The following is a 27,297-nucleotide window of genomic DNA, read 5'->3' on the forward strand; positions in this document are numbered from 1 at the left end:
CCAGGGGGAGGGAGGGCTATGGAATGAGTGTCAAGCCTCCTGTGACAGAGGCCAGCATGATGCTGCAACAGCCTGAGGCGAGCTGGGTGTTCTCCCAGGGAAGTTGTCCCTGGATCACGGGACACTGGCAGTGGCGGGCTGCAGAGGCTCCTGGGAGGGGAGGTGTGGATAATAACCTGTGCTTGCACACAGGCTTCTTGGCAGCTGCCACAGCAGCCTTAGCTTTTCATGCCCATCTCTGGTGTCTGCGCTGGTAGCCGTGGTTCACACCCATCCTTGGAGGTCATTTAGACGGTGCTCTGAATCCCCTCTCCTCGCGCACCCCAAAACAATGGTCTCCTGCCTCTTAGGCAGGCCCAGAGTTTCTCCCGGACTCCCTCTCGGCTATCTGTGGCATACTAGCCCCATTTGGGCTGTGTTCATTCAGCCAATCCCAGTCCTCTCGCTGGGATCTGACCCCCGAAGCCCAAGCCTCAGCTCCCAGCTTCCATCCATCCTGGCAGGTGAGCAGACAAGCCTCTCGGGCTGGTGAGTGTTGGTCGGCACCAATACTCTGTGAGGGAATCTCTCCACTTTGCCCTCTGCATCCCTGTTTCTGTGCTCTTCTCTGTGGCTCTGAAGTTCCCCTCCCACCACCACCCCTCTCCGATAGTGAAGGGGCTTCCTAGTGTGTGGAAACATTTCCTCCTTCACAGCTCCCTCCCAGTGGTGCAGTCCCATCCCTAATATTTTGTCTCTATTTGTTCTTTCTTCTTTTGCCCTACCCAGGTACGTGGGGAGTTTCTTGCCTTTTGGGAAGTCAGACGTCTTCTGCCAGCATTCAGTAGGTGTTCTGTAGGAGTTGTTCCACATGTAGATGTATTTCTGATGTATTTGTGGGGAGGAAGTTGAGCTCCACGTCTTACTCTTCTGCCATCTTGAAGGTCTCTGCCATTGGTAACTTGATACGGATTGCATTGATCTGTAGATTGCTTTGGGTACTATAATCATTTTCACAATATTGATTCTTGCAATCCAAGAACATGGTATATCTCTCCAACTGTTTGTATCATCTTTGATTTCTTTCATCAGTGTTTTGTAGTTTTCTGACTATGGGTCTTTTGCCTGCTTAGGTAGGTTTATTCCTAGGTATTTTATTCTTTTTGTTGCAATGGTTAATGGGATTGTTTCCTTAATTTCTCATTCTGATTTTTTGCTGTTAGTGTATATGAATGTAAGAGATTTCTGTGTATTAATTTTGTGTCCTGCAACTTTACCAGATTCACTGATTAGCTCTAGTAGTTTTCTGGTAGCATCTTCAGGATTTTCTAAGTATGGTATCATGTCATCTGCAAACAGTGACAGTTTTACTTCTTCTTTTCCAATTTGGATTCCTTTTATTTCTTTTTCTTCTCTGATTGCTGTGGCTAGGACTTCCGGTACTATGCTGTATAATAGTAGCAAGAGTGGACATCCTTGTCCTGTTCCTGATCTTAGAGGAAATGCTTTCAGTTTTTCACCATTGAGAATGATGTTGGCTGTGGGTTTGTCATATATGGCCTTTATTATGTAGAGGTAGTTCCCTCTATGCCCACTTTCTGGAGACTTTTCATCATAAATTGGCGTTGAGTTTTCTCAAAAGCTTTTTCTGCATCTACTGAGATTATCATATGGTTTTTATTCTTTAATTTGTTAATATGGTGTATCCCATTGATTGATTTGTGTATATTGAAGAATCCTTGCATCACTGGGATAAATCCTACTTGATCATGGTGTATTATCCGTTTAATATGTTGTTGCATTCTGTTTGGTAGAATTTTGTTGAGGATTTTTGTGTCTATGTTCATCAGTATATTGGTCTGTAATTTTCTTTTTTTGTGATATCTTTATCTGGTTTTGGTATCAGGGTGATGGTGGCCTCATAGAATGAGTTTGGGATGTTCCTCCCTCTGCAATTTTTTGTAATTGTTTCAGAAGGATAAATTTAAGCTCTTCTCTAAATGTTTGCTAGAATTCTTCTGTGAAGCCGTCTGGTCCTGGGGTTTTGTTTATTGGAAGACTTTCAATCACAGTTTCAATTTCATTACTTGTGATTGGTCTGTTTATATTTTCTAATTCTTCCTGGTTCAGGCTTGGAAAGTTGTACCTTTCCACGAATTTGTCCATTTCTTCCAGGTTTTCCATTTTATTGGCATATAGTTGCTTGTAGTACTCTCTTTTGATCCTTTGTACTTCTGCAGTGTCATTTTTAATTTCTCCTTTTTCATTTCTAATTTCTCCTGTTTAATTTCTAATTTTATTGATTTGAATTCTCTCCCTTTTTTTCTTGATGAGTCTGGCTAAAGGTTTATCAATTTTGTTTAACTTCTCAAAGAAACATCTTTTAGTTTTATCTTTGCTATTGTTTTCTTCATTTCTATTTCATTTATTTCTGTTCTGATCTTTATGATTTCTTTTCTTCTACTAACTTTGGGGGTTTTATTTTTCTTCTTTCTCTAGTTGCTTTAGGTGTAAGGTTAGATTGTGTATTTGAGATTTTTCTTGTTTCCTGAGGTGAGACTGAATTGCTATAAATTTCCCTTTTAGAACTGCTTTTGCTGCATCCCATATGTTTTGGGTGGTCATGTTTTCATTGTCATTTGTTGCTAGGTATTTTCTTATTTCTGCTTTGATTTCCTCAGTGATCTCTTGGTTATATAGTAGTGTACTTTTTAGCCTCCATGTGTTTGTGTTTTCTACAGTTTTTTTTTCATGTAATTGATATCTAATCTCATAGAATTGTGGTCAGAAAAGATGACTGATATGATTTCAACTTTCTCAAATTTTCCAAGGCTTGATTTGTGAACCAAGATATGATCTATCCTGGAGAATGTTCCATGTACACTTGAGAAGAAAGTGTATTCTGCCACTTTTGGGTGGAATATCCTACAAATATCAATTAAATTTATCTGGTCTGGTCTATTGTGTCATTTAAAGCTTTTGTTTCCTTATTAATTTTCTGTCTGGATAATCTGTCCATTGTTGTAAGTGGGGTGTTAAAGTCCCCACTATTATTGTGTTGCTGTCAATTTCCCCTTTTATGGCTGTTAGCATTTGCCTTATGTATTGAGGTGTTCCTATGTTGGGTGCATAAATATTTATAATTGTTATGTTTTCTTCTTGGATTGATCCCTTGATCATTATGTAGTGTCCTTACTTATCTCTTGTAACAGTCTTTATTTTAAAGTTTATTTTATCTGATATGAGTATTGCTACAACAGCTTTCTTCTGATTTCCATTTGCATGGTATATCTTTTCCATTCCCTCACTTTCAGTCTGTAAGTGTCCCCAGGTCTGAAGTGGGTCTTTTGTAGACAGCATATATACAGGTTTTGTTTTTGTATCCATTCAATCAGTCTGTGTCTTTTGGTTGGAGTATTTAATCTGATTACATTCATGGTAATTATCGATATACATGTTCCAATTACCATTTTCTTAATTGTTTGGGGTTTGTTTTTGTGGGTCTTGTTTTTTTTGTCTTGTGATTTGTGCCTAGAGAAGTTTCTTTAGCATTTGCTGTAAAGCTGGTTTGGTGGTGCTGAATACTCTTAGCTTTTACTTGTCTGTAAAGCTTTTGATTTCTCTGTCAAATCTGATCCTTGCTGGGTAGAGTAATCTTGGTTGTAGGTTTTTCCCTTTTATTATTTTAAATATATCCTGCCACTCCCTTCTGATCTGGAGAGTGGTCTGCTGAAAGATCAGCTGATAACATCCTGGGGATTTCCTTGTGTATTATTTGTTGCTTTTCCCTTGCTGCTTTTAATATTTTTTCTTTGTCTTTAATTTTTGTTAGTTTGATTAATATGTGTCTTGGTGTGTTTCTCCTTGGGTTTATCCATATGGGACTCTCTGTGCTTCCTGGACTGGGTGGCTCTTTCCTTTCCCATGTTAAGGAAGTTTTCAACTATAATCTCTTCAAATATTTTCTCAGAATATATACATATACCACATATTTTAAATTGATATATTTAAAACTACATATTTAAATATATATAATTTTATATAATAATAAATATATATGTATTTTTAGCATATTTAAATATATATTATAAAGTATATTTATGGACTCATATATATTTTATTTATATATATATATATATAATTATAGACTATCTCCCCACCACAAGATTATCAGCTGTATAAGAACAAGAACTCTGTCAGTTTTGGTGAGATCTATATCTTCAGAGCCTAGAACACTATCTGACACATAGTTGGTACTCAAAATTCCTGGCTTTAATTTCTTCAGGTAATACTCATCTACCACAACATTAAGTCTAAACAGATTACCATGGCATTAAAGGCACCCTATCATTTAACACTTAAATGCCTTTCCAGCTTCTCTGACTATGGTCCTCCATGCCTCTCTGTCTTTGGGCACACCAGGGTACTCACTTGCTTTCCTAAACACTAAATATGTTGGACTAGTCCAAGACAGATGATGCTTCCTGGACTAGGATGATGATAATAGAACTGGAGAGAAGCATTCAGAATGCTGAAATGCTTTGAAGGTAAAGTGGATGGAAATTACAGATGGATAGAATATCATCAGTGAGTGAAAGGGAAGACTAGTTAATGCTCATATTTCTGGCTTGTGAAACTATGTATAGAGGAAAGGTGAAGTTGGGGATATAGATTCCAGGGAGAAAATCTAGAATTCTATTTTGGATCTCATTAGTTTTGAGATGTCTGTGAGAATCCAAGTGAAGATGTCAGTCACACAATTGAACACATAGTTAGTTTAAGAGAGCAGGTCCAGGAAATTTAAATTCAGGATTTATAAATAGAAAGGAAGAAAAAAGAGAGAGAAAAGGGCCAGAACCATGATCTGAGGAACTCTAACTCTTAAGAGCTGAATAGTAGAAACAAGATCTAACAAAAGAGACTGAGAAGGAGCAGGAGAAACCAGAAGAATGAGTTATTGCAGAGTCCAAGGAAGAAGACTGATTCAAGAAGAGAGTAGTCAAAGATGTTGAAAGCTACTGAGATAAATTACTGTGAAAGCAGAAGTATAAATTTAGCCATATAGTGGTCACTGATGATTTGACAAGAACAGTTTCAGTGGAGTGGTAAGAGTGGAAAATAGGTTGGAATGAGTTGAAGAATAAATGGGAAGCCAAAGAGTGGAAACTGTGTGATAGTATTTGGAAAAGTTTTTGCTCCTTCAGAATACAGGCACTCTGCAAGTTGAAGAGAAGGATCATCACCACTAAAATTAAAATATTGTCAATATTTTCCCAATTCTTTAAAAAAATTTCTATTGTACAGAATATTCTTATTTGTAAGTTTCTCCTATAGCATGAAGATTGAAACTGATTAGTAGAAATGAATTCGTAGTTTTGCCTTATGAAATTCCAATCAACCTATTGTGTAACTGTGAAAGTCAAGAATATCTTGGCTATTTTGGGAAACATTATTGAAAACTTACCAAACATATTTAGTTTTACCAATCCTTCATGCACACCGGGAGTGTCTATATGAGGTCTTCCTGATACACAGGGTTGGATATGTTTAATAACACTAGGACAACTCTATTTGGAGCTAGGAGGAGCTAGCAGGACACTGAGACCTGGTGCCATCCACCTTTCAAACACTCAGCTACCTCCTACAGACAGAAATATGGCCACATCTTTTTCTCTCCTGAGGCCGAATGGAAGATTCCTACATCTTACCTGAAATACATTTTTATCACCCATTGTTAAACTCAACTCCTCACTTTCCAATATTAATACTATGTATTTCAATTAAGTATTTACTATTTATATGCTATATTTTTGTTTATCTTGAGCTAGGGTCATAGAGAGTTTCCCTGACTCATTATTTTATAAAGCACTTAATATGTTCTATATACTATGTTCAGTACTGGGGATAAAATGTAAACATAGCTCAGTCCTTGCCCAGAGATTCAAAATCCACTGGAGAAAAAAGACAGGCATAAACAATTCTAATACTGTATTACAAATTTCTTAAGAGAAAGAGACCAAGAACCCAAGGTTTTTTTTTTTTTCCCCACAAACATTCTATTTCCTTTACCTTAATATTTACTATCCTTAATGATACCAAATTTAATTTTACATGTTAAACTTGCAGGGCTATTTCAGCATCAAAAATTAGTATTAAATGGCCATAAATAAAAACCAATTGGCATTTTATAAAAAAAAAAAAAAAGGAACTGATTTATTTTCAGTTGAATTACCCACATTTCAAGGTCTTTCCACAAAAGAAGAAAGAGGAAGAAATTAGTTTTACACAAGGCATCTAAATTTACACATGCAGTTCATTTAAGATTCACATCACATCTGTGAGGTAAGTATGATTTTTCTCTATTTTAGGTGAGAATGTTATTTTCAGAGCTGCAGTAACTTAATCAAGGTTACAGAGTCATTGGTATTAAGAGAGCTAGGATTCTAATCCTGACCAAGAAAATGCTAAAGTTTCTACTATACCATACTATAAATTAACTGCCATCAGTATTGAGGAATACTCTCGTAGCAATTTTACTCACGTCTATCTTAACACTTTGGATTTTAATTACTCACTTACAGAGTTGCCTCACCTCAATGCTTGATAAAAGTCTTGATGACAGAAATTGTCTTATTGATGTTTGTATCCTCATGTTCCTAGCATAATGCATGACTCATAATAGAAACTCAGTAACTATCTGGTGAAATCAATGTTGAATATATATGAGAACTTCAGTGGCGGATATCTTCTATTGTCCCAGGAGCATAAATATTAATTCACTCATGGCTATTTCATTTTGAGGTTCAGATCAGTACTGGGAAGTCAAATATTTGCTGGACACGTTGTATTACACGTTGCACTAGATGCTGAAAGATGAATTCAGAAAATAGTAAGACAAAATCTCTGCCCTTGAGATCCTCATATAAAAATAGGAAAATAAAAATAGCAAATAAAAAGAGGTAAAATATGATAAACACATTGAGAAGAAGAAAGACACTGGAATAAAGAACAATTGAAATGGACTTTAATCGAATAGTAAATATTAGGTACAGTCAAACAAACTGCCCCAAACATAAGCATTAAGCTGAAATTTTTTTGAAAAGACAGATATACCATCCTAAATCATTTATAAATTTATTTGCTTTAAGTTTTCCTGAAAGATAAAAAGGAGGACATTAACCAATAGCAAGATATATCATGTTCCTAGATAAGAAGACTATTGCAAAGTTGCTATTGCTTCATAAATTAATGTAAAGTTTAATGTAATTCCCACTAGAACCTCAATGGCATTTTTAAAATAAATTAACTCAGAAATTTATCTAGAAAGCTAAATAAGTAAGAGGGGTATAAAATTTCTGGAAAGGGAGCAATGTCCTATATACTCCTGAAGTTCATCTGCAGAGTTTCTAATTTAATATTCCAGATTTGGGGCCCAGGAATATGCATTTTAGTAAGAACCCTATATTACTCTGATTAGGGGGTCTAAGGCCAAAGTTTTGTAAACCACAGACCACATATGTGTGTGTAGGGGGTGTAGTAAGATAAAATAAAGGAAGCATCACAAAAATCAGTAGTAAAGAGATCGATTATTCAATAAATGATGAAAATAGCTATTCAGAAAATTTTAAGTTAGAATCTCAGTTTACAACATACACTTAAATAAGCCTGATAAGGATTAAAGGATTAAACATATGGAACAAAACCATAAAAAGACTAGCAGCAAACTTATGTAGATATTTTTCTGATTTGAAAGGATTTGGAAGGATTAAACATAAAAACAGTGTAGCAAATATAAAAAGAATAATAATGTATTTGACTACATAAAAATATGTAATCTATCTTATGCCAAAAACATGATTATAAAATTAAAATATATCAAGTTAAGAAAAATACGGCCACAAAGTTAACTAAGGCTCGATATTCTTAAACCATAAAGAGCTCAGGTATACCACTGAAAAAATGCTAAAACTCCAATAGAAAAATGACATGAACAGACAATTCACAGAAGCAGAAAAGCAAATGTTCACAAATATATGAAATAAGTTGAACCTTACCAATGATCAAAGAAATCCAAGTTAAAACAATGAGAGGCCATTTTTTGCCTATGAGAATAAGGAAAGGTTCCGATAGTGATTATTCTCAATACTGGTGAGTATATAGTGACTTTCCCACACTGTTTGTATAAGCTTAAATTGGTACAATCTTTCTGAAAAGCAATTAGCAGTAGACTTTAAGTGCTCCAAAAAAAATTCAGGTCCTTTGAAATTTAATTTCACTTCTAAGTACAGTATTCTCAGGAAATGAAGAGAAATGAAGACAAAAATGCACGTACAATGATGTTAACTACAGCATTATTCATAATAGCAACATAAGCTACTAAATGTTCAAAAATAGGGAAACCATCAAATAATTCCAATCAATGCTTAGTATTCTGCCATATAAGTTATTTAAATTACTTTTTTAAACATTTATTGACTTAAGAAAATGTTCATGGAATAATGGAAAGTGAAAATGCACCAAGAATTTTTTTACTCTTTATCCATAATCTCAACCTTGTTTTAAAAACACGTTTCTGAGTTTTTCTATAAACAAAAGGAAATGCATAGGCTAATAGAATTTATTTCTAGATAATATAATTACGGTTTTTAAATTACAGATTATTTTATTTACTTCATATATCTTTTACACATTTCCAATAATGAATACATATTACTATTTTAATATTTTAAAGTGATTTTTAAAATTTAAAATACTTGGCTTGGTCTTGTATTATGCCCTTATTTTACTCTGAGATGTAGGAAAGAAAGTTCCTAAAAAAGTTCCTAGCTTACCATTAAACTTGCACAGAATAATGATAGAATACCTTAACATTCATTTAGCCCTCACTTTCTGATATTACTTAAAGTTTTTCAGACCCTTAAAGGATTAATACTTTTGTGAGCTGACTGTAATTGTAATTGTACCTAGTATATTTGAAAGATTAGATTAGTCATCATGTGAGTCATTGTCAAGAGGTAAAATGGTAAGTACATATTATCTTTTTAAAAAATTGCTGTCCCTTCCCACTTTTGGAGGTCTCTTGATCAGTAAAATGGCAAAAATGCTTCTGGCCAAAGAAATAAGAATAGAATCTGATGTGTGACCAAAGTAAGCAATTAGGAAATGAACAATGAAGCTTTGGTTGTACTTACATTATGCTATGAAGAAAAATGTTATTTCACTCCTTTTCTTTAAAAATGAAAATAACAGAAACTGCCTCAAAGGGCTGTTTTAAAGATCTAATGAGTTAAGCAATATAAAACAACAAAACAAGTGCTTAGCACATGGTAAGTGCTCAACAAAAATAAACAGTGATAGTAGTAGTAAATAGTTACCTTGATAACTTTCAAGTAATATAAAATTGTCAAAATATTTAATTAACCCTACTAATGCATGCATTTAAAGTTCTCTAATTGTACATCTTCAATACAATTTAAAATCTTAAGTTCATGAGTTTATTTTTACAAATAAAATATAATATGTCATTTTAATCACTTCATTGTCTAGTTTGATGGTTGAAGAATAAAATTGCATGCCAAATGCTTCTCTGTGAGGCATCTATTCATCTACCAACTGATATATTTAATGGTTAAGTTCTTTTTATTTAAGTTTTGACTACTTCCTTTATATGATTTAGATTGATAATTCAATACTGACATTTTGAATGCAACCAAAGAACTTTTAAAATGACAATTACAATATTCTATTCAAGGGTCTTGCACTAAATATTTGTTATTTCATTTTATAAACTCAGGAAGCATTTTATTTTATTTCAAAACTTCCAGCTTTTTAATAAATTAAATGTTAATCTCCCACAGAAAATGTCAATAGGTATTTAAATGTTTGGTTGCAGATAAAATAATAATTCATATTAATCCTTCAAAATCATAGCTACTTATCTTTACTTTGATAGCTAAGAAAATAAGAATGTCAAAAATAGTTCTGAAAATAGAGAATTCTCTATTATCCACTCTCCATTAGCTTAAGGTAAAATAATAGTAACAACCGTTCTCTAAAATAATGAATTTAGTTTCTCAGAAAGGGTATAAAATGAATACACCAGTGGTGCAACATGTGCATTGCAAATGTCTCACTGAAGTTAATTTTCATTAAAAGCACCCTTTGCCCACACAGACAACCTTAAAATATATGACTTCTTTGTCACCCTAATAATCAGCCCTTCTTCACTATTGGAAAATAAAATATGATCAGAAGCTTTAGAAGTCAAGCTTGTAAATCAAATGGAAAAATCCATAGACTCAGCTTTGAGAAACTTTCTGAAATACATACATCTCAGAATTGAAGTAAATGAGTCTCAGAAGTTGAGACCCTCTCAATGAAATCTTGTGTCTGAAATCAACAATATCTGACTGACACACTTAACATATCCCAACAGTTCAGCGATCCATGAATACTGTTATTTAGAAAGACAAGCAATTTTAGCATCAAAGCCAGATCCACAGAAAATTCTGTTCAGGGGACCATTCTTGACTCACCAATTTTTACATCTCATAGTCTAGAAAGTCATATCTGAAGATAATAGTAAAACCATAATAAATACAGTGGGAAACAGTCATTCAGACTTAAGAGTCATCTTTGTTATCTAGGGAATTTGGGAGTGATGGGTAAGAAGGAGATTGTCAAAGAAGCTAATAACATTTAGCAAGAATACGACACATGAAAGAGTAGGCAAAATCCTTTATACACACTACCTAATTTCATTCCCTAGAGGTATGTTTTATATTACTCTTACAAAGCTGAAAAACACAGTGGTTCTAAGAGGGTAAGTAACATGTCCAAGATTGTATAACAAGTAAGTGTCAGAACTAGTATTTAAACCAAACTCTGATTCACTATCTCTAAACACAAACTTATGCTAGAGAATAATGGTGGGCACATACTATGTACACAAAAAAATATTTTCAAATAAATATGTGGGGATACATCATATTTACATAGAATATAGCCTTAGTCACCTCAAAGAATACAATAACAGCTTTCTTTTCTTTGCACCATCACTGGAGGTCAACTGTATGTAAGACACTGCTAGGAACAAGGGAGCAGAGGGAAAAAAGGGTATAATAAGAGACATGGTTTCTATTTTTTTAAAAACTATAATATAATATAGGAGATATGCACATAAACAAGTAACAAAAGAAGGAAGCATGAAAGGAGATGTATGAAAGTGCTGAGAGGAAATTTTTTTATAGTACCAAAAGTATGGGCTTTGAAACAAGACTGATAGATTTCAATCCTAGTTCTACCATAGGAAAGATGTGTGAACGTAGGCAAGTTATATTTCCTCTTTGAGCATGAGTTTCCCTCATCTATAAAATGGAAACAATATTTAATTTTCAAGAAGATTACACAAAATAAATAGGTAGAGCAACTAGCACATACTAAACCCATACATGCTACTGTTACTGCTGTTGAGCTGTGCTCCTGCATTAGGTATGAGCAGTTCTCCTGTCAGAATTGGTCCCTCAAGCCATGTGGTGCGGCCAGACAAAAAAAAAAAGATGGAGGGTCAAGAGTGGGAGTGGAGAAGGGAGACAGAAGCAGAGAGAGAGATGCCCTAATTATAAGCAGCATAACAACTGTCAGTTTCACAATATCTGACATTAAGTAGCATTAACTTATTTTAATTTGCTATTATTTGTTTGGGTGTGTAGCAGACAGACTCTTAAGGTGGCTTCCATAATCCCCAACCTCTGATGTTCACACCGTTGTGTATCCCCTCTCCGTGAGTATGGGTGGGACCTGTACTTGTTTCTGGGAAATAGAATAGGGAAAAGTGGCAAGATATATGTGATTACAGATACCTGATTACATGATTATGTTACATAAGATTGCAACACCCATATTTTTCTCTGTCTCCCTTGCTGCTTTGAGAAAGCAATCAACTATGTTGGGGAACTCCACATGACAAAGAACTGTGGACATCCTATAGGAGCTGAGAGTGGACTCCAGTCAACAGCCAGAAAGCAACTGAAGACCTCATTCCTATAACCACAAGGGACAGAACTCTGCCAATAACTTGAATGAATTTGCAAGTTTGATCCTTCCTCCCTAGTCAAGCCTCAGATAAAACTGCAACCCTGGCCAATACACTGATTGCAGCCTTGTGAGACCTTAAACAGAAGAATACTCAGCTAAGCCATGCCTAGACACTTGATCCACAGAAACTGGATTTTTTAAAATGTGTGTTGTTTTAAGCAGCTAAGTTACTGATAATACTATTTTGCAGCAATAAATAACAAATACAAGGAGCGAAAAACTAGACAATTAGAGTTGTAAGAGTTATGTTTAAAATAAGTCAATAATGCACCTGAGGGTCTCACACATGTGAAAAGTGTATGGGCTTTATGATATCTATTCAATGCATTCAGATTCTTAACTGTTTCCTTTTCTGTTCTCAGTTGTGTTCCTAACAATTGACCAGAGAAGTAACCCAGTTGAGACATTACTATATACCTCCCTTTATTAAGCAAAATAGGACCTATATATATTTGTGTGTAACAAGAAGTTTCTTGAAAAGCATGCTTCAAAAGGAATCCCAGAGAAACGATTGTCCAAAAATGTCTCTTCAAGTGGCTTGTCATTGTGTTTAAAACACTTCTATTACAGTCATTCCTCTGGAGATAAAGCTATGTATCTTTATAGGTATTCCTAGAGAGTGAAAAATAAACCAATGAAGAATAACACATTAGATCATTATCCTCTACCGATAATTTTTACTGATTTAATTATGTAGTCATAGCCCTAGCAAAGCCTTGAGGAAATGGGCATAGAACAAGAAATTTTCATTCATAACTGAATGAGTGAATCAGATAGAGAGATAGAGAGATAGAGAGATAGAGAGATAGATAGATAGATAGATAGATAGATAGATAGATAGATAGATAGATAGATAGATAGATAGATAGTATTTTAGGATACTTTACAATTTCTAAACAACTTTCATAAGATAACTTATTCAATGAAACAGACATAAAGCTCCTAGGACAACAGCTACCTATAATTTTTGCTCAACAAATGTTCATTCCTTCTCTTCATTTGAATCCTAAAAGCATTTGGTTCCCATTTTTTTTAATGAGGAGACTAAGTGGTGGAGAATAAATGACTTGCCCAAGATCACAAACCTAGTCAAACTACAGAGTTGAAAGCTGAACCCAGGTTCTCAGATTATGAACTCTATACTCTCACTTGTGCCTCTACTATTTCAGGAAAGACTACTAACCCATCACTTGGAACAGGAAAGTCTAAATAACATTCTCCATTCCTCTTCAAAGGCATTTTTGGTATTTTAATTTCTGTGACACTTAATAAATGCATCGAGTATTTATCTGTATTAATTAAAAAGGGCTTTGTAAGACTTTGGAAACCTACTCCCAGGTCTGCTATTCACCAGCTATATGACCTTGGAAAATTCACTCTACTCTAAGCTGCAGTTTCCTCAGGTGTAAAATGGGGGTGAAAATAATGATGATGATGATGATAATCTAATATTTGCCTCAAAGTGTCACTGACATAATAAAATGAGATAAAGAACCTGACAAACCTTTAAAAAAAATGAGACTGTGGTATTTTACAAATATGAACAATTGCTATAATTATAATAATTATTATCGAACAGGTTTCAATAACTGTACTATCTTAACCTTGTTTTTCTAATCTCATATCAAATAAAAGATTCAATAATTAATATTTCTAATATTTTATTTGCTTTAATGTTGCTTTTAAGGAACAATAGGTACTGCTATTAAAAACAATCTAAAGCAAAGTGTCGATTGCCTATTCCAAGATGTGTGGTTTAAATTTATGCTAGAAAATTACACCTTTGGACTACTCTTCAACCAAGGTATGTTGCTAATCTCTAAAAATACTGTTGATAAGCCTTTTATAGTTGAGGGCTTTTTAAATTAACACTTAAAATTTGGCAGTTTACATAGAACTTCTCACAACAGACTCCTTCAAATCAGGAACCATACAGTCTTTACATTAAAGTATAATTTTAAAACCATTCTTTGTTCTCTCATGAAAAACCATCAGTGTGGTAGTATAAGCCTTTCTCCAAATATAGTACACAATGCATGAGATTAACAAGGAAGGGCAATGAGTAAATTAAAATTATGTATTTAAGTATATTCAATGTTTATTACAAAATATAATTTTACCTATATGCAAGTAATTCACACCCAGATTCATGGTCCAGAATCATGACAGGAAAAAACAAACAAACATATTCATTACATTATATTTGAAAACATTGATAATTTTATTAAATTACCAAAGACTGAGCTTACTGATTGATTCATAAAATTGGATTCTACCTTACTCATGAATTGTAGTGTTGGACTAACTAGAGTAATGCTTTTGTCTGTCTGCATGGAGACAACATAATTGTTATTTTGATCTCTTATTATTATGCATCATGGATAATGAATTCTTCTAGATGAAAAAGAATAAATAATTTGCATTTTCATGAATCAACAAGCATTTGTATTTGCTGGTAATATTGGAATCTATCAATTTATTCTGCAAATAAATTAAACAATTTGAAAATCAGGGTTTTCATGCATTTAAACTTGCTTTCAGGATGAAGTCAACCCTTAACATTAGTGTATCCATAGCTGAATAACAAACCACAACAAAACTTTGTGGCTTAAAACAACAGCATATTTTTTATTTCCTCCAATTTTGTGAGTTGGCCAGCGGTTCACCTGGGCTTGATATGTGTCTAGATTACAGGGGAGAGGTCAGTACTGGAGACATAGATCAGTGTGTAGATGATATTTAAAGTCAAGTGATCAGATGAGATAACCAAAGGGAGTAACTATAGAGAAAAGGTGCAAGAACTGCGCCCTGAAACATTACAGCATTTAGAGGGTAGAGAAATTAGGTAAAACTACTAAATGTAAAGAAGTGACTGCTAAGAAAGTAAGAAAACAAGGGGGTTGGTATGCATCTCTCAAGCCAAGAAAATAAATATATCAAAGAAGAGGGAATGGAAATCATCAACTGGGTCATATCCTGCTAATAGAACAATAAGATGAGAACTGAGATTTAGCAACCTGGAGGTCATAATGACCATGAGAAAAGCAATTCTGGAGGAAGCGTATGCTTCATAGAAGCCTGATTGTATGGCTTCCAGGGAGAAAGGAACTAGAGGTAGACAATTCTTTTGATATTTTTTTTTTCTGTACAAGGAAGAAGAGAAAGGAAATAGCAGCAGATGGGGTTGTGGGGCAAACTGAAGTTTTTTGAAGATAGAAGAAATAACAAAATTTTTATATGGTGATGGAAATGACACAGTACAGGAAAAATAACAGTAATGAAGATAGAGGGAAGAATTGCTAAAGTGATATCTTTGATTAGATGAGAGGAGATGGGATGTAATGTGCAAATGGAAGGGTTAGCCTCAGATAAGAGCAGAAACAGTTCCTCCAAAGGAAAAAAAAAAAAAAGAGTATAGGGCACAGATTCAAGCGAGTGTGTGGCTCTAGTGATGGAAGTTTGTAGAAGTGCTCTTCCACTAGCTTCTGTTTCCTCTATTTATTGATTATAATTACCTATCTGTCACTGGGCTAGGCCATAGGGACACAAAGACAAGTAAGCATGGTCCCAGCCTTAAGGTGAGTTCTTATATGAGAGACAAAGTAGATGAGGGTGCCCACAGACTCAGGAAATACAGGAGGAAGATCAGGCTTGAGATCACTAAGTTTGGGACACACTGAATTTGTGGTGCTTCTCAGGCAAACTCCTTCACAATTTTTCATAGAGCTGAATTTAGTTGTAGTTGTATAAGGTCAATTAATAAATATAATATCATTACAACCACCCAAGTCCACCTTTATTACTACTAAAATCATTTAAAATTATACACCCATATGTGTGTCCTTCGCTTCATATTTCTGTTCTGCCCACTGGGACTCAGAATTCAAGCAATGAATTATTAGTTTAAGAATGTCACTTATCTTACATAAGAAAACTTGCTGTTCCTAAATACTTACAAATATTAGGAGAAAGAACAAGTTGAATATATCAGAAAAATGTCCTGTTCCTAACATGGTAGGATCTAATTTATGTTTCTGACATCACAGTATACAGATAATTTGCACCTGGGTATGATTCAAGTTAGCAGTCTACAGAAGATTGCTAGGATATGAAATTCCCTTGTATATTATGGTAATTTACCTCCACATTATTTTATTGTTATAGATTCTGAAGTTCTCACTAGCTTCTGAAAAAAACATGCACCAATAATATATGGTTTGTTCCCTGTTTGCTTTCAGAAATAAAAATACTAAAGCAAAATTAACGTGGAAAAATCTAAACCTAGTAGGTGGTTAGGCACTTGAAGAGAATCAATCAGTGTAAATATGAAGAGTTATGTGCTACCAATGGAATAATACTACTGAACATTACACTTGTATTGCAATAGGTTTTGAACTACACAGGAAGAACGCTAAAAATTCTTTTGTAATAGTATTCAATGACACCCTTAGGAAACCAAAATTAATGTTTCGGATAACACCAATTGCTACAGAAATGCAGTCTCTAGCAAGATTTGGTAAGATTTTTATATAAGAACTTGAACTTACAGGTCCATAAACTAAAGTACAAAAGGAACTCTTCCCTTTTCCCCGGCTATTACCTAACACCTAACTGCTCTAATGAGATTGTTTATTTTCAAACCTAAATGATGTCATATAATAAATGCAAAATTAATACCAGCTTCAAACTCCCCATACGACAGAAAAATTTATGAGAAGAAATGGTTACAACTAGACAGAATGCAATGAACCATCAAGGTTTCAGCCATGTCCATGTCAAGTGGCTGATGCCGCGAACTTATAATGAAATCCCTTGGCCTAAATTTAAGAATAGTAGAAAACTTGCTATAAATACCCAGTGATTTCTCAAATTCATGTCTATCAAGTAGATTAGCTTTCTCCAAATGTACCCTCCCACCCCATGTTAACTATTTGGTTTCCCAGTGGCTACTTTCAATGGTTTCTTTTTTTTTTAATTTATGCATTTATTTACGTCTTTATTTATTTATGGCTGCATTGGATCTTCATTGCTGCGCATGGCTTTCTCTAGTTGCGGTGAGCGGGGGCTACTCTTCATTGTGGTCCATGGGCTTCTCATTGCGATGGCTTCTCTTGTTGTGGAGCACAGGCTCTAGGCATGTGGGCTTCAGTAGTTGTGGCAAGCGGGCTCAGCAGTTGTGGCTCACGGGCTCTAGAGCGCAGGCTCAGTAGTTGTGGCGCATGGGCTTAGTTGCTCCGCAGCATGTGGGATCTTCCCAGACCAGGGCTCGAACCCGTGTCCCCTGCACTGGCAGGAGGATTCTTAACCACTGCGCCACCAGGGAAGTCCCCCCACCAAGTGACCACTTTCAATTCCATAAAATATTAGTTTGTTTCTAAATCAATAATAACTATTATTCAATATAGAACCTATTTGATCCAGATGCTTTGCACATGTTACATCATTTAGTCTTTACCATTTCCCTCCCTATAAAATAGATGTAAGTTTTCCTTCCAGATGAGGAAATTGAGGCTCAGCTAAGTAACCTGCACAAAGTCACACAACCAATAAGCGGCAGAGACAGAATCCGAACTCAAATCTACCTGATTCCGAAGCTCCTTCCACTCTATCTATAACTCACTGCTATGTACAAGATTCTATTTCAAGTCCATCAGAAAATTAAAAAGAGGAATAAGAAATAATTTATACCATTAAAGAGCTTATTCATTGTAGCAAATAAGTAGCTAAACTACAAAGCAATATGTGATATTCTATGAGAGAAGCTCAAATAATTGGTTAAGTATAGGGAGACATCAAACACCTGATTATAAATTTCAGAAAAGGTTATATGAATGAGATGACATTTGAAATACATCTTAAACCATAAATTGTTTTATCAAAAGGTAAAAATTTGGTGGTGGGAGGGGGTTTGAGGAAGGACATGGAGTCAGAGGCTTTTCTAAAAGAAGAAATAATGAAGAAAAGACACGGAAAAAAGCATGTTTAACATACAGCGAATACTTCGAGTTAACTATAGCATCAGGTAAATACAGTGGAGTGAAGGAAAGGATGACTAAAAAGAGGTTGAGTCCATACTAAAGGGTCTCAGATAGCATACGGAGGAAATTTTTTTTCGTTCATAAGGCATTGGGAAGTTACTGAAAGTTTTTAAATAGGGAGTGGTGTGATTCAAGATTGCCTAAGGAAAATGACTTGCACAAAAGTATACACAATATATTGAAAGGGTAGAGGCCTGAGGAAGGAAGATAAATCTGGAAATTATTGCAATAGTCCTACCATGCTGAACTAAGACAATTATAGTAAGAATGGAGAGGATGGAATAGTATGAAATCAGAATACCTTGTCAAAACACAGTTATCAAAAAGCAAAGGTAAATCAAAATCCAGTGTTGTCTCTTTCCGAAATACATGTTCTTTCCCTTATACCATGCTGCCTCCACAGTGTTAAAGGCCACAGTGATGGGCACAAAAGAATATGTTCAAAAAATATTTGTTGGCTTTTGCTGTAGTTGTGGCTAAGTATTTAAATGTTGTACATAAGCAATCAAGCACATAATTAATGGTCAATAAATATTTACTGAGTGAATGAATGAAGGCTCAGTGAGGAAACTGAAACTCTTAAGAAAAATTAGAATCTATAAACATAGACATTGAAGGAGTTCATTCATTGTGCTGCTTATAAATACAATCATACCCCTCCTGGCTTAGTGCTAAAATAGTCACACTAGAAGAGTGATAACTACATCTGCTAAACTTTGATTGTTTAGACATAGTAGTATATCCATGCTGGACTGGAAGTGAGAAATATTCAAACAAGTCCTTCTGATGATAAATGCTTCCAGCACCAACACTCTGGAGCTCTTAAAAGTGGGAGCCACAAGGCTATATGCATTGACTTGTACATTTGTACACAGACAACTGTGATGCTTTGATGATGATACACCAAATTTATCTAAATGCATTGAAATCTACATACATTCACTGACATTTTTCCCACCTAAGGGACACTGACATAAAGGTTCAAGGCTAGGAGAAAAGAGTACAAGTTCCTTCATACGTGTTTCCACATAACCTATGAACACTGACATTAGAGAGATGGGCACTGGGCTAGCTGGTTATTTTAAGAATGTTGACAATTAGGGAAACTGTTGAAGTGTCTGAGCATGGGATAGTCACTAAGGTGTTTAAAATCTATCACTTATCCTGTATACAAATCATCCTTTCTCTTTCCCCTGGGTTTCCTCAATAAATATTAATTTTCTACTCTTAATCTCATTAATTTTCTATACATTCATTCCACATTTACTGCAGAACTCCTATGTGCCAAATACTGTGCTAAGGAAAGAGTTAGAGTCTAAGAGATGTCCTTGTCCTCCGACAGCTCAAAGTCTGATGGAAGGGACCTACATATAAATAAATCATTAAAGTGCAGTAAGAGAAGTAGAATGAATCTCCCAGATGAAAGATATGGGGAAGAAGCAAGAGCTATGAGATTTAACGGGCTAAAAAGTGCATCATCTGCAAGAATCTTAAACAAAAGCTGTAGAAATGCAATTTACTAAATTAGATAATCTGCTGAATTTGTAATAATTTTTAAGTCACTGTGTATACCATAATTTGAATAGTTAACACTAAGTCTCAAGGTTATATTCATTTTTATAAGAAATTATCACACTAAATAAAACTATTGCATAAAAAAAAACAATAGTTGTAGAAGTGTCAGGCTAGGGTATCACAGACTTCTAGAATGTTCCAGCTCCAAGGGACTGCAATCACTTTCTATTAAAATACAAAAGCTACTACTGACAAAGTAATTCAAGGTCATTATGTCAGACTCTGAGGATATGCAAATAAACACTGGTCCCTGCCCTCCTCAAGAAACCCACAACCCAGGAGAAAAGCTGATGACTACTCATTAGCAGGCAGAAGGCGGTAAAGAAAATATGAACATACAGAAAAAATAAAATTGAAAATTTTATTAATATAGAATGCCACACAACTAGGATGGGATTTTAAAGCAACTCTTACTTAAGACACACTCTCTTGCTACAAACTCTGGATATTCTATCAGCAACCATTCCTCTGCAAAGGCACGTGAAGCAGCACATGACAAAACTGTGTACCCATACCCCTCCATTCTCAGACCACACCTCCTAAAGCCACCCCTGCCCCCAGGTAAAAATGACCACTCCTTCCTTGCTGACTTTATCGTACCCTATACAGACTCTACTCACTTGTTCTTCATTCATTAATTTATTCTCTTATTTAATCAACAAGTATTTTTTGATTACCCACTATGTACAAGATACTGTACTAGGTTCTAGGGATATAAAGCACTCAGTCATACAAACAAAATCCTGTTCTCATGGAGCTTATATTCTAGAGGGGGAGACAAAATAATCAAACAAAAAATAAATACATAACAAGTTTGGTGATGATACATGCTAAGAACAAAAATAAAGTAGAATAAGAAAGATGGGGGAGATGAAAAGACAGTCAGTACTATACTAGTTGTGTAGCCAGCAAAGACCTCCCTGATAGGACATTTTAGTGGAAACCTGAAAGAAGTAAGAGATGTACTGTGCAAAAGTATCATGTAGGCAGAGCATTCCTGGCAGATGAAGGGCAAAGGTCCTGAGGTGAGAGTATGTACAGTGCATTTAATGAACAGTCAGATGAGAGATGATGGTGACTTCAACATTAACAGCCCCTGTGGTTTTTTTAGTGCACTTGAATCCCCCATCAGACTATGAGTTCCTTGACAGCAAGGATCCAATCTTAGTTACCTCTGAGTCCCCACTGCCTAGAATAGAACCTGACATAGTAGACACTCAATAAATATTTGAGTAATTAATTAATGTGTGAGTATTCAACACTTCTTTCCCTTGCTTGATTCACTCCCTGGTATTACTGATGAATATGTTCACATCCTTCACTGGGCTTTAAGCTTTTCTGAGAGCAAGGATTATGTCAGATGTTTCTTTTCCTCTTCTTCCCATCCCACACCTACCCCTAGTGCCCAGCAATTGTTATACAAATATAAACAGGACCAATAGAAATAAAACCATTGAAGCAATATCTAGGTGCAATGTTACCAAAAGAAACCTGGAATAGAGAAAAAAATGGTGAAAATCCCAGGAGATCAAAATTCTCTATGGAAACAAATGGTATACAAATATTGAAAAGTAGCTCTTTCTTAGGTAAGGCAAACACTCACCTAATTTCTATCACCACTTTACAGATGCAACCAGAGTCATACTGTCACAACTAGAGTGTGCTTTCAGGATCCAGAGCTGGGTCAGAAGGGAGTGGTCTCAGCAACAGCAGCTAAGAGGTTTGATGTACAGTGCCCAAAAAGCATAGGATGCTCAGGCATGGTTTCTGCTGGAAAAGGTTTAAAACGTCTAGGCAGTGGGCAATAATACAGACCAAACATATTTGCCATTTAGTGGTCCATGGAAATCTGTCTATTCACATCGGATCTCAGGCAGTGATTGAGAAAATATAATGTATATTTGAGTATAGACATGGTGAAAATTAGGCCTCCCAGCCCAGACTGCCATCAAGAGGGCAAGGGTTCAAGGTAATACCCCAGACTTAAAGAAATAACTAATTCTAAGATTCTGTAAGTTCAGTGACTAGTAAGATTATGGCACAGAAAAGGAGGTGTCAAGAAAGAACCCAGTTCTGCAGACTATACCAGCGCAAAAAATGTGGAAAATGCCCCAAGGTGTAAACTAGTGAGTAGGGCTTGTCTCTTGCACATCAGATAACAAGGTTAGTTGGCAGCAACTCTGCTACTACTCACAGACATGATATGATCAAGACTAACTCAGTGATGAGGCACACTGACAAAAGGCAAGGCCCATCAGAGGTTAATCTAACTGCAAGAAGCAAGGAAGAGAAAGGTAAAGGTATGGGATAGCAGCTGTTCTACAAAATCAGAGATTTGTCAAGCTGGAAGAACCACTGTAGACCTGCAAGATCAGCTACATTAGAAATGTCCATCACTTCCCCTCCACCCACACCCTCTTCTTAAAGAATCTGTCCTACCCATGGCTTCAACTTACCAGACCCAAGCTGATCTATCATATTTTTCTTCTGATAATTTGGGATTGAAATATAAAACCTAGTTTATTAGATTATGTTGAGCAGTCCAAAATCAACACTATGGCAGCTGAAAGGCATAGAAACCTGGGAACACAGGAAAAACGGACTCTAGAGCATGCAGACCCAGGCATATGTGGAAGGAGGAAGAGGCTGCCCAACAAGTTTCCAGCTTCCTTTATGCTTACACATAGGTTTAAAGTGTTTATTTATTAGTGACTGAGAATTCTTGGATAAAATTTCCCTTGAAAAATAGACTTGTTCTCAAGAATCTGGGGGATCTTTATTTTTTTTTATTTTATTTTTTGTTTTGTTTTGTTTTTTTGCGGTACGCAGGCCTCTCACTGTTGTGGCCTCTCCCATTGCGGAGCACAGGCTCCGGACGCACAGGCTCAGCGGCCATGGCTCACGGGCCCAGCCGCTCTGCCGCATGTGGGATCTTCCCGGACCAGGGCATGAACCCGTGTCCCCTGCATCGGCAGGCGGACTCTCAACCACTGCACCACCAGGGAAGCCCTTTTAATTTTACTGAAGGTGATCTTTAGTAACTTGTAATTCTCATTTGCTCTACTATTATTTATAGTCCTGTGTTAAATATTCAGACTCAATTATAATTATTCTATTTCTAAATGATATTAAACTATACTTTAAATATATCAATATCCCAGGATCCACAAATCTCAGAAAGAAGAAAACACACAAATTAAAAAAAAATACATACCCTTCCCTTCAGCACCAGGCATCCAAATTTTATTTATAAAATTGCTTCCATATTTTACCCTGTTTAGATGTATAAAAGGTTAACATCTAATTCCATTTACAATGCTGATCTAGCAAGAAAGAAATTAATTTGGCATTAGAGTGGTAACATCAATTTCCCATGTATCTGTATCTGAAGTAATGCATTTACTGGAAAGAGATTAATATCAATTCCATAAATCATTCACATGCTTTTTCCAGAGTTTGAGACATTTGAGTAATGTCATATATGTGAGCTGATATCCCTTTGTGCATACTCCATTCATTAATCTATGCCTGGGGTTGCAGAGTAGCTGTCAGGAGAAAATATAAAACTTGGAAAAGAATCAATCTTTCTGTTCTTAATTTTTTGTGACTTGTTTTAGGTAAGGTAAGCCAAATGTTGCCAGAAATGCAATGACATTGATCCATACTGGCAACTAACATTTTCAGAAAAAAAATTAAACATTTGGTCAATTATCTTCCTAATGGTAATAACTACTTATTATCCATATGATAAGACAACATGTAAATGTCAATGTAAATATTCCATTAAGAATCTTCAGTAAAATCCTGACTGAAAGAAGAACTGAGCCTGAACCTCTCCTTTAAACAGCAATTCTTCATTGTTATTGTTGAATTTCATAATCACACATTATCAGAGTTGTTTGTGCCTACATTAGTCAGGGTTATGCAGAGAAACAGAACCATTAGTGTCTGTGTGTGTGTGTGTGTAAAGAGAGAGATTTATTATAAGAAGTTGGCTCACGCTATTATGGAGGCTGACAAGTCCCACGATCTGTAGTTGGCAAACTGAAGACACAGGAAGAGCTGATGTTTTGATTGAGCTGAAGGCAGAAAATAAACCTGATTTCCCAGCTCAAGGAACTCAGGTAGGAAGAGTTCCCCTTTATTCTCAGGAGGATCAGTCCTTTTATTCTATTCAGGATTTCAACTGATTAGATGAGGCCCACCCACATTAGGGAGAGCAACATGTTCTACTCAGTCTACCAATTCAAATGTTCATCTCATCCAGAAATACCTTAATAGACATGCCCAAAATAATGTTTGACCAAATATCTGGGCACTCCATGGCCCAGTCAAGTTGCCACATAAAATTAACCATCACAGTACCTTGGAGATCATCTACCAACCTCCACAACCCAGCCCCCAATTCCTTCATTTTGCAGAATGAGAAAAACATGACCCAGACATATGAACTCAGAGCACCTACTGCCTAGCAAATATTAGTTATTTTGACCAATTAATAATTATTAACCTAAACTTAAATCTTCCATTCCAAATCATCTGTGGCTAACAAAACTTCAGAGAAAAGGAAGTATGTGTTCACACTGTGATCCAGTGGTTAAGAACTCAGGCCTTTGAGTCAGATGAAGGTCAAACCCTGGCTCTGTCACTTACTAACAGTTACTTAAATTTTGACCCTCAGCTTCCTCACCTGAAATATTGGGGAGGGGGGTACCTATTTCATGGGATTATTAGAAGAATTAGAGATAAGGTATATAATATTTCCTGTGTAGTACCTGGCATGTAATAGACGCTCAATATTTCCTTAACCATCCTTACTCCATTCACTTTTAGGACAAATGGAAGAATTCCATTTTTTGCCCTCTTGTAAATAGACATGGCCATATGGTATGTTTTGGCCAATACAATGTGAATGGAAATTATTTGTGACGCTTCCAAGGGATTCTTTGTTATCTTAAAATAACTTGGCTTTCTTGACATAAAAACATACTGAGCATACTAAGAAATTTCTCTTTTGCAACGAATTCACAAAACCAAAAGTCCCTGTATTTTATAGTATATTAACTTACAGAACATTTTCCCTATCTTCTATCATTTGCATGTAGTAGCAGTATTGTCAACTAGGCAGGACAGGCTTAATTACTCCATTTTAGTAATTAGATCACACACTCAGAGAAGATAAAGGACTTGCTGAAGGCCACATATATAAGTGCTAGGTCTTCTGGCAATACCAGTCTGTGAGTGGGAAAAAAATACACTGACAATAAACTTTTTTACAAGATAATTTATTGAGATGTTGATATGTTTTGGTGTTTTGTATGTGATATCCCACATTCTACTTCCCCATGCACCGGACACTGCCCCCTACTACACACATACATACCATACACACTCTGCACCAGCCCCTTTGAGTTCTCTTGCCTCAGGGGAGGTTTGTGTGGCAATAAAAAGGCAAAAGTAGCCTCCAACACTTCTCTTCCTACCTTAGCCAGGATTATGTTAGTCGAAAGAGGAGACTTCCATTGGTAACAGAAAAATGAAACAAATAGTCCCATGCATTGGGAAAGTGATAGAGGTCAAGGATCCCCATGAGTAATGGGAGGAAGAGATACTCCCTGCAGTCCTCAGCAGGAAATGGCTGTGCAGGGCACCTAGGGAGGAAGAACTCTGGGCACTAGGGCTCTGGATCTAGGCAAAAGGCCCCATAAAGACCCCCATTCCCTGCTTGCACTGAGGCATTCCACCTTCAAGAAGCTGCATAGACTTTGATGTTGAGGATGCCATGATTCCCAGACATTTCAAAATCAGAAGGCCTTATCTCATTACCTGAGTATCACGTAAGCCTCTTGAAGTCTTATGTAACTCTAGGGAAAGAGAGACTCAATGAAAATAGGAAAATTGAATTACCCAAAATCTCAATGAGATGGAGGCCCAGAGTCAGATTAATTGATTTAAATAAATTTAATTTCAAATTTCTTGCTGAGTATATGAACTAGGATCCATACGCACAACATACTAACAGGCCAAAATCCTTCTGAAAACATATACTTAACTGCCAATTTCAAGCCCATGACATTTTCCTAACAATTCCTAAAGGACTGAGTTTTCCAAATCCACAAATGTCACTCTTTCTCCATCAACCAAAAGATGAACCAATTACCTGCCTCCATCAATGAAGAACAAGATGTGCTATGAATACATGTAATTAGCCTTCCCAGATCAGCTATTCAAACCCCATATGGGGAGTGAGTTAAAGGTCCCCAAAGTGGTAACATGTACTTTCCTATATATTCACCTCAAAGGGTCTCAACTTGCTGTCCTATAAGCTAATACAGGATATCAGACTGATTATTAGCTTATACTGCAGCTTGGCAATGCTCAGGTTGTCATGAATAAACCAGCAAGTAAATGGATCAACAGTGAATAAAAAAGAGCGAACTAAGGTGTAAGAGCACAGGCTCTAAGGTCAGATAAGCCTGGGTGGAGCTGCAGTTCTGCCACTCATTATGTGCATTTAAGCAAGTCACATAACTTCTCTGAACCTCAATTTCCTTTTCCAAAAATAGGAATAAACTGCTTGCCCTACATTTTGTCCAGGATTTATGAGAGGCCATAATAGATATGAAAACACTTTGTTAGCCATAAAATGCTACATAAATATTAGAAATTGTTACAGTTTTTATGATTGTTCTTACTGTTGTTGTTATTATTTTCCATAAGCCCCTAAGGTTCACCACATATAGCATATGGTGAGTTCTCCTTACAGAGGGATCCATATTATGCAGTATACTTTGTGAAGGGATAGATACCAACAAGCCTCTAAACTTATTTATTTGTTCATTCATTCATTCTTCATTTATTCATTCAATAAACATGTACTGAATACCTATTATTGCTAGGCATTGTTCTAAGCATTCAATATTTGAAATGTATTCCCATCAACCTCTCACAGTGACCCTTAGAAGTTTTTCTTTTGCATTAAGCTATGTGACATTTAGAAAAATATTTAAACTTTGAGAATCTATTTCTTCATCTATAAAATTGAGACGAAATTACTTATCTGACCTGTCCCACAATGTAGTGTCAAATACTCAAGGCTATGAAAATGCATAGTCACCAACATGGCACTCTCCAAATGTTCAAGTTATAAAACTTTCCTGAAATATCAAATACCCAAAGGATGGTGCCAGCATTTGAGAATTACCTTGAATGTAAAAGTAATATATTAACTGGCCATTTTCTATGGAATATGTGTTTGTCTACAAAAGGAGTTATTTCTATAAATACTTATAAAGCCCATAGAGTAAGGATATATAAATCAAGTAAAGACAAATGATATACTTTGACTTTCCTTTTTTGTTCACAGAATATTTAAATTTTCAAGCTGTTTTACTTTGCTGTAAATATGAAATTGTGTTGATCTGGTTGGAAATATCCCTATAAATGAAAGAGTTACCGTTTATGAAAACTATTGATTCTCTGTAAATGAGAAAAATGGAACTCAACTGAACAGGAATTTTCATGATAAAATTATTATAGGGCTTCCCTGGTGGCGCAGTGGTTGAGAGTCCACCTGCCGATGCAGGGGACACGGGTTCGTGCCCCGGTC

The sequence above is a fragment of the Physeter macrocephalus genome, chromosome 4, assembly GCF_002837175.3.
Source record: "Physeter macrocephalus isolate SW-GA chromosome 4, ASM283717v5, whole genome shotgun sequence".
NCBI classification, from domain to species: Eukaryota; Metazoa; Chordata; class Mammalia; order Artiodactyla; family Physeteridae; genus Physeter; species Physeter macrocephalus.